The sequence below is a fragment of the Lathyrus oleraceus genome, chromosome 2, assembly GCF_024323335.1.
Source record: "Lathyrus oleraceus cultivar Zhongwan6 chromosome 2, CAAS_Psat_ZW6_1.0, whole genome shotgun sequence".
Lineage (NCBI taxonomy): Eukaryota > Viridiplantae > Streptophyta > Magnoliopsida > Fabales > Fabaceae > Lathyrus > Lathyrus oleraceus.
Window position 1 is genome coordinate 37,938,049 of NC_066580.1, and position 9,416 is coordinate 37,947,464.

The 9,416-nt window shown below is 35.7% G+C and overlaps 1 long non-coding RNA gene across 1 annotated transcript; it reads left to right on the forward strand.

The window, feature by feature from the left end:
* The first annotated feature begins 314 nt into the window (after positions 1-314).
* Positions 315-2,199, forward strand: LOC127117932 (uncharacterized). The gene is made up of 2 exons (XR_007802064.1): positions 315-769; positions 1,759-2,199. It is a non-coding gene; the product is annotated as an uncharacterized LOC127117932 (long non-coding RNA).
* Positions 2,200-9,416: the final 7,217 nt, after the last annotated feature.

Below are 9,416 nucleotides of genomic sequence, written 5' to 3' on the forward strand. Positions count from 1 at the left end.
AGCCTAGAATTCTAATTCTAAAATCTAATTATTTCTAAAAAAAATCTAAATCCCTAATTATCCTCTAATCAAATTTTAATTAGCCATTAATTCTAAATCTAAATCAATTCTAAATCACCTAAACACAATAATCTAATTAATCTTTATTCCTATTCTAATCAATCATGAGAAATTAACCTAAATATGATTAAATGCCTAATTAAGATAACATTAAGGAGGTGCATGCCCACATGAGGGCCCAAGAAACTTTACCTTGTCCAAACAAAGGGTGCAGCCAGTTTGTGAGGTGCAATGAGCAGTATGAATGGGCCTGGACTCAGGCTGGCCCAAGACAGAATATGAAGCCAAATGAGGAGTTCAACAACAATTCCACGTTCAAACCATTGTTCCCCACTGCACATCCTTCACCATAGCGAAATTCTGCCACCACATCGTCGCGCCGGAAATCGCCTCTGATGGCGATAGAGGCTCAAAATACATGAATCACACCTTAAAATACTCATCTCAATAAGCTCCATAGAAGCCCTAAACCAATTCCAACTAAATCCTTTTCCTATGCTCAAATCTAAAGGGTTAAGGGAATAACCCTAACATCCAAGTTCAACCATACCAAGGTCTCAACACGGAAATGGGATGCAAACCCTAGGGATTTGGTCCATATGGCATAAATATACATCTTAACAACAATGAATCGCGAAGAAGAAGACACATATGCGTGAGGTCTCAGATGAAGTTAATTGCACAAAAATACTATAGGCAAATATACCAGGTAATATCAATTCTTCACTTTAAGTGCCTGCCGATTCTTCTTCTCCTCAATGCCTATAGTTTGTAGGAAAAAAATTCTTTCTATTTGTTGTGAATGGTTCTGCGATTGGGATTGATGAGAGGTGCGCAAGAGTGAGAGAGGTTGGGTTTTGAGAGATTGAGATGAATGAGTTGTTGCAGAGAGAATGAGGTTCAGAGTGATGAGGCTTAGCTTGAGCACATTGAAGCTTACAGGTGAAGCTTCAATGGCTACCGAGGATGAGCTCTAGGTGAGGAGTAATGAGAGATGGATTGCAGAGAGATTCTGAGAGAAGATGAGAGTAAGGAATCGATCCCCCTGAATGAGTATGAAGGTTTCATTATATAGGATGCAGGTTCAGGTCAAATGGAGGATTAAAGTGAGGTTCAAAGTTGGTTATGATGAGCTTAGTGAGATGCTTCTGTTAACTCATTGAGTTTTGTAGTTAGCTGCACTCTCTTAATTAGTTAGGACAGTTAGTTTATCGTCACTATTTTAAAAGTTAGTTAAATGAGTTAGCAAAGTCAGCTAGTAGATTGGAATTAGGAAGTTAGGGAAATCAATTGGTGGGCTAGTAATTATAGTGATTATTAGTGAAAATCAACCGTTAGAGATAAATCACCATTGTCTCATAGAGTGTGAATTTAATGGTTAATGTTAACAATTGAAATCGAGTTGGTTTGATTGAAAGTGTGGTTGCTGGTCTTGTTATGTGATATGGTATGCTTGGAATTTGTTTTTATGAATGATAATTATTGAACTTGGATGGCTATGCTTGCCAAACTGTTTTGTTACTAATGCTTTATGATGATGAAGTGTGGCTTTCTGTTGTGTGAATTGATGGTGTTGAATGTGTCCATGATTGTTATTCCATTCATTGCTTGATGATCCTTTGTTGACAGTTTATTATGATTTTGTAAGATTCGTGGACTTGCACGATTGTTGTTTGTAATGTTGCAAGCTTAGTGCAGGTTTTGTAGTAGGGTTTTGCTCCTGGTTTGCAAGTTGGTCTACACTTGGTTGCATTGTAGCAGGTTGTGGGCTTGGTCTGGTTTTGTAGGTCTATGAGCAGGTTCACAAGCAGGCACACTTTCTCTGGTCTTGCAGGTCTATAAGCAGGTTCACTTGGTCTGGTTTATCTCCGGTTTGTGTTGTTGCAGGATGCTCAGAATTCGGCTTGGAAATTGAAGTGCATTGCTTGGAATTACGGAGTTTTCACATTGCTTTTGGTCATGGAGTTTTTGAACATTTGTAATTGGTTTAAATGGATGTAATTCTGTATGTGGTTTATGTCATGTAGGATAAGGCATATGCATGGATGGTTGTATATAATTGATGGAATTGGATTTTATAAATGGTTTAAATTGTAATTGAAAAGTAATTTGAAAAATGAAATGGTAATGACTTGTAAATGGTTTTGGAATTTGGCATTTGAATGGTACATGTTGATATGAACATGAAATTTGGACAAGGTTAACATGGAACAATATTGAAATGTAGCATGGCTAGAAAAGAGAAAAAGAATGGATTAATGGTTCAATGGATTATGTGGGTTGACTTTGGTCAAAGTTGACAAAAAAAACTCAAATGTTGACCAAAGTCAACCTTTGGTCAAAGTTATTATTTTTTTGTAATTTTCTTGATGTAAATATGGTTTGAATGTACATTTGTACTAATGGATTTTTTTATTTCAAATGAAAAGAAAACTTTGAATTTCAAATAACATCTTTCCCACCAAAACCATGTTTAAAATGCCTTGTATGAATCATGCTTTATGAATTTGAATGAAACATGAAACTTGAATGAATGGACTAACAATGCCATAAATAAATTAAGAATTAAATGAATCGAGAATGTTAATAAAGTCATGTCCTATGAATCATAATGGACCAAGAACCAATGGATTATAGGTGCATCATGGCCCAATGAATTCACCACAAGAAAATGGATCAATGCATTATGAATTTGAGCCCAACTATGCACCATGAGAAATGAATCAAGAATAATCTTGGATGAACAAAGCCCCCCCCCCCCCCCCCCCCCTAACCGTGTAATAAACCCTAGTCAAAAGATGGTTGATGGCCAAATGGTATGATGTAAGACAAAGTGATATAATCCCCTTTCTCAATGAATTAGGGTGTTAAACAAACACAAGATCAATGTATAAGACACATGGTCACCAAATGTTAGACACCCACAATTAGGATTTAATATGTAAACAAGGATCAACATATAAGCCATAATGACGAGCCTCCCCAATCAGGGTTTCATGTTCAATCCAAAGCCACTAGACAGTCCACATGAACAAGGATGATCAGACAAGCAACAATGCTTCACAAATGATATGAACCAATAAAATAGGGTTTAGGTATTGTGGATATCATGATGCAATTCCATACCAAGGCTTCAAACACCAAGAACTAGGGTTCATACCTTGAATGCAACATCACAATCCCTAGGGCTTGATTCTCAAGCAAACCCTAGATTTTGTTAGGTATTAATAGCCACAAACTTTGAATCTATGATGTATGTTTAAGATGAACTCATGACACATATGTACTTAGAATGAATGTGTGCAGATAAACCACAATCCAAAAGTCAGATGAAAACTGAAAAGGGAGGGCAAATTTTGGGGTATGATAGTACCAAGTAATGGAAGCACTAATATCATGTAATGTTTATAGAACAGAAAATATTTACTGAGGTAAACATTTGGCAGAAGCTGTAACCTAAATATTTTAGCTTCTGTTAAATGTTCTGCTTCACATTTATATGGAGGCGTGTCTCCCCTAGCAACTTTAGGACATTTATGGCATGCCTGATAATACCAGTCGTATTATGATGCAATGTGCTTATCAATTGTTGCAACCGTAACACAAAAATTAATCTGCAAAAAGGAAAATAATGATGAGTAAAAACACCATATGTGTGAGCATGAAGGAAAAGAGTGATGATTAAAAAGATGTACATCAATCAATAACTTGATTTCACTGATAGGAAGTACCACAATTTTTAACATGAATTTCTAGTAAGGAGTAAGCTGAAAGTTGGAAGAGTTTTGTGACTGCATCTGAGATTGTGAACTAAGCTGGCTAGAGAGGTTAACCAATAACTCCTTAGGGATGCTAGCAGATCGAAGAATACATAAACAATGTTATAAGCTGGTTGGAGCGGTTAACTAATGAGTCCTTAGGGGTGTTAATACATCCCCCTTGCGTAATCGACTTCTGAACCTAAATATGGTTGCCATGATCATGTTCTTTTCAAAGTTTTTATTGATATTTTCCTATTTCTTCATTGGAATAAATAAAGTTCAGTGGCGACTCTGTTCAAACACATTTTTTTTCTGTGAGCTGTGACACGTTTCACGCAGGATTGTATTTTTCACGCAGGATCGTATTTTTCTAGGTACGATAAAATGGAATTTTTTTACATGACAAATGGACAAACTTATGCCACCTCAGGAATTTAGGTTTATAAAAATGTCTTTTCCATTTCATCACCGTCTCCAACTCATCTTCTCCGTTGCTAACTACAACTCGTCTTCTCCGTTGCTAACTAGAACTCGTCTTCTCTATAGTATACAATAAGTCATATTTTCCATCCCCTTCTCCTTGTCATTTTTATTTGAAATTAGGGTTTGAAATGGGTGGTAGCAGAAATTCCTCTATCGGGAATCCTAATGGGAGAGAAATACCCAAATATGGTTGCAATCTATTCATGAAGATGTGAGTTTCAAACACATACAAAAACACTAAGAGAAATTTCTGAAGATGCAAAAAAATTGGAATGTTGGAGTGATCTACAGGTGTACTAAATATGATAAAATGAGTCATAACTCCAAAATATGCAAGGCAACAACTCAAAATCCAAAGGCACCAACTGGTGTGGCACAATCTGAACCAACTAGTGTGGCACAAACTGAGAAAAGAAAATCCACTTTTGTCAAGAAAACTCCAAAATCAACAAAGAAAGTGAAATATGAAGGACCAAGAAAATCAAATGACAAGTTGAAGAAATTGAAAACCAAGTCAATTACAGGCCTAGGTGAAAGCATTGATGAACCACTGATCATACCAAAAAATGAAGATGGTACTTTGACTCAGGAACCTGTTGTGGTGGTAGCAAACTCTAGGCTTAGGACATGCTTCAGGGCAATGAGGTATTGGGATGACATTGTCAAGACATATGCTTAATGCTTATGTAATGACCTTTTTAAGGCTTAATGTTATGATATGTGTAACACCCCGAATTTAATTAATTAATTAATTTGAATTATTTAGATTTTTATATGATTAATGGGTGTTTTAAATTAATTGTGTATGATTGTGGGGGTAGGTATCCTTGAAATAGAAGTATGGAGGGAGTAAGAGTTTGATATAGTTGTTGATAATTAATTAGAATTTTAATTAGTGATTGAAATAAATAGTGTTTTATTTGAATTAATTAATTAAATAAATAAAATAACTAGAATATGAGCATCTTAATTAAATAATGAAATTTAGTTATTTTACTTATTTAATGGGGATAATGAGAATTTTTAATAATTAGCCTATAACTATTTTATTTAATTGGTTGGAATAAAATAGAAGAGTAGAAATAGTATGGAGAAAAAGAAGAATATTATTAGTATTATTTTATTAAAAGAAAATTAGAGCCAAGAGGGGTATGGTGGTAAATAATATGATAAGTGAGGGCAATGGTGAAAGTTCCTAATTGAGGGAGATTAGGTTAATAATAAAAAGGTTAGTAAGAGAGTTTAGAGGGTTTTACGTAAAATAGAATTTTGTGGTGAGAAGAGGCAAGGGTTAGGGCTAAAGGAAAACTCCATTGTTAAAGCTTGAAGTATGCATCTTGTTGGAAAATCTAAGGTAAGGGTGAGAACTTGTTCCAATAGTAAATGATATGATAGAAGGATAGAATGGAGGAACCCTTAACCTCCTTAGGGTTGAGTGTTTTGATTCATAATTTTGAATATGGATGCTATGGTGATTATTATATGATGATGATATGATGAACTTCATGTGTTTTACATGTGTGTAATTTTCTATTTTGATGATTAAACTTTTATTCACCACTGTTGCAATTTCGAAGGTTTTAGGCATAATTTTAAAGTTGTGATTAAATTATTTAATTGGGTTAAAAATGTAAATTAAATTTATATAATTATATTATTACATGGGTTGTAATTTTCTGAGCATTTGACTTTTCACGGAATCGAAATCGGAGGTCCGAAAGACATCAAACGATGAAAAACGCAGAAAAATCTGCATTCTGTCCGTCACAATCGCGAGCCTTTTTTATGTTTTACGGTCGAAATCATTTTGGTCATAACTTTTGATCCGTAAGTCCAAATCGAGTTCCGTTTGAAGCGTTGGATATCTAAAACAGAGAGCTATAACTTTGTTTCAGGAATAAAATAATTTTGGAGATTATTTCATGGACGTTTTTGGGGTTGAAGAAGATGAAAATTATGTTGGAAAATTTAATAAACAACAACTTTTTAGTAATGCCTTCGTGCACGGTTTTGATCATAACTTTTAACTCGTGAATCATTTTGGGTTAGGGTTTAAAGCATTAGAAAGGTGACTCTAAGAGATATAGTGTGATGGTGATAAGTGAATTGATTGAGTATTATTCCTATGCCTACTGTGTTGGTGAAGTTTTTGTTCTTACGTTCAGTTAATGAATTGTTGATACATCCCGACGATTTTGGTCATAACTTTCATTTCGTAAGTCCGATTTTGATGGCGTTTGAAGCGTTAGAAAGATATTGCTCATACCTAAAACATGGTAGTGATTGTTAATATATTTTAATAATATTCATATGCCTACTATATTGATAAATATATTGGTTTATACGTTTGGTTGATGAATCGTTGCATTGTTGTAATATCATTGTGTGATGATTATGTTGTTATGTCGATGATGTTAAGATATTGATGAGTTGTTGTTATTTTTTCATATTATTCATGTGGTAACATGAATTGGTTATTGCATGATGAATGGTGTGATGCATAAATGATGAGATGTGTATGGGGATCCTTTAAGTGAACCTTATTGTGTTAATGCATGTTATTTGAGAGTCATACATCTTGGTGTACGGGCTTCGATCCAATTTTGGTGAGCCTTGATTTTATGGTGATGGATAGGGTGCGAGTAGCTAATTCTTATTATGAGGTATTAGTGAAGCGTTACATATGTTGATGGTAACGATTTTTGGTGAGCCTCGATCCCATGGTGATGGATCGGGTGTGAGTAGCTAATTCCTATTATGGGGGATTAGTGAAGCGTTATCTATGGTGATGGTAGCGATTTTGGTGTGCTCCGGTTCCAAGAGGGAATCAATCCTACGGTGGGGATCATGGAGTGAGATGAACGTGAGTGTTCATTTTGGTACCATGTGCATGTTGAGTCGGTGTTGAGTACATTGCATAAGTGTTGCATTTGTATTGATTGTTATTGATATGTTATTGGATGAGATGTTGTTGCATATGATGTTAATGATAAATGAGATGTGGTTTTGTATGATGTTGATGATAATTGAGAAGTTGTCATGTATGATGTTGATTATGATTTGGATGTAAGAATGTGATATATTGTTGTGCATGATTGTGTAGATGTTGTACTCTATTCTTCATTCTATATCATTATTATTGAAATTAATTCTCACCCCTTCTGTTTGAATGTTGCCTTTACATGGGCATCGTGCAGATACTCAAGAGTAGTATTGCTGAAGTAAGTGGAAGGTAGCTCTTTGAATACTTCTTTATTTTGTCGCTTTTACTAGTGGTACCTTGCTCTGATCATGTAACATCGGGTTGGGTTAAACGCTTACTTTATTCCTTATGTTGATCATGTTGAAGTCATAAGACTAATTTTGTGCTTGAGAATTCTTAAGATGTTGAGTTGATTTATTACAACACTCTTATTTTGTTATTGCAATTGAAGTTGAGACTAGATGTTATTACTTGCTTTATCTTCCATAATTGTGATGATAATTCCGCTGCGATGATACTTTAAAATGGAAGTGAGCATGTAGTGACAAGTTATGAATGTCTTATTTTATGAATATATAATACTGATCAGATGAGAAGGATGTCGTGTAAACATCCCAGGTATGATTCAGATAAGTAGGATGTCGTGTAAACATCCTTATTACAAATGTGTGTATTGAAATTTACTGTTGAAACCCGTGTTACGAAGCAGGTCATGTGTGTTATGAATGTGTGACACCCTACGTGGTTTTATTTTATATTTAATTTATGCGATAAATTATGTGTGGGGTTTAGGGTGTTACATTAGTGGTATCAGAGCAGGTCGATCCGTCCGACCAGGTTGTTTAATTATGTTTGTTCCTTAGTATGCGACATGTGTGTGAGAACACTGTCGATGCTTGTTTTATTTTCCATTTGCAGGTTGGGAATGAAATAGGTGGTGGAGAAGCGTCTTCTTATCTTGATTGTTCTAATTGTATCGAGCTTGGACATTATGTTGTTGCATGCAAGAGTGCAGTGTTAGCTAGTTAACCTGTTTTGAGAATGTTGTGGTTTTCCTGAACCCAAAGAGAGGTTTGATTCGAGGATGGTGTTGGTTAAAAATATGGTGTGATCGTTGAGGGAGTACGGTCAGGTGTTCTCGTTGGTCGCTTCCTTGTGAGGGGGAAGGCGGTGTTTTGGCTAGAGATGAGCTAGTGGTGTGTTGAGTATCCTGACGTGTTCCCTGAGGATGTGTATGGTTTGTATTTTGTTGGAATAAGTTGACGTTATTATTGGAATAAATTGGTTGGAGTTAAACCAAATGTTTACCAATTGTTTTGATAAGTTGGTGCAGTGTGTCGCTGATTGCAAGAGCTCAGGCGATGTTAAAGTTGTGTTGTTCCTAACATTGAAGATGTTGTGGATTCGAGATTCCTGTATGCCGGTCAAGTTGGGAAGTCTTTAGGGAAAACGACCAGGTATGGTTAGTGTTATTTCTCGAAGAGTAGAGAGAAGTGTGACGATTAGTGTTATGCCAGTCGTGTGTGATTCTTGATGTTTTCCTAAAGATATCTCCAACTTGCCTCTAGAGCGTGAATTTGAATTTGATAGAGGTGAAGAGTTGACCTTTGTATCAGCTAAGCAAGTGAGAGAATCCGTGAAGGATATGGAACAAGTGTTTGTGATGTTAGCTTCGTTGGAAGCTAGAGGACAGGGAGTTGTTCGTGATCTTCCTGGAGTGTGTGAATTTCCTGAAGTGTTTCCTGAAGACATCAGTGGTTTGCTTCTAGATTGCGAAGTGGATTTTTCTATAGACTTAATACCTGGTACTAGTCCGGTGTCGATGACCCCTTATAGGGTGTCTACTTTAGAGTTGGGGAATTGAAGAAGCAACTAGAAGATTTGCTTCAGAAGAAGTTTGTTTAACCAAGTGTTTCTCTGTGGGGTGTGTCGGTGTCGTTAGTGAAGAAGAGGGACGGTAGTATGAGGCTATGAGTGATATGATAATTGTATTGTAGGCATTGGAAGAGAACCATCTAGTAGTGGTATAGTTGTGAATCTATGTAAGATAGATGTCGTGTTACAATGGGAGACTCTGAAGTATGCCACTGAGATTAGAAGTTTTTCTTGGATTGATTGGTTACTGCAGG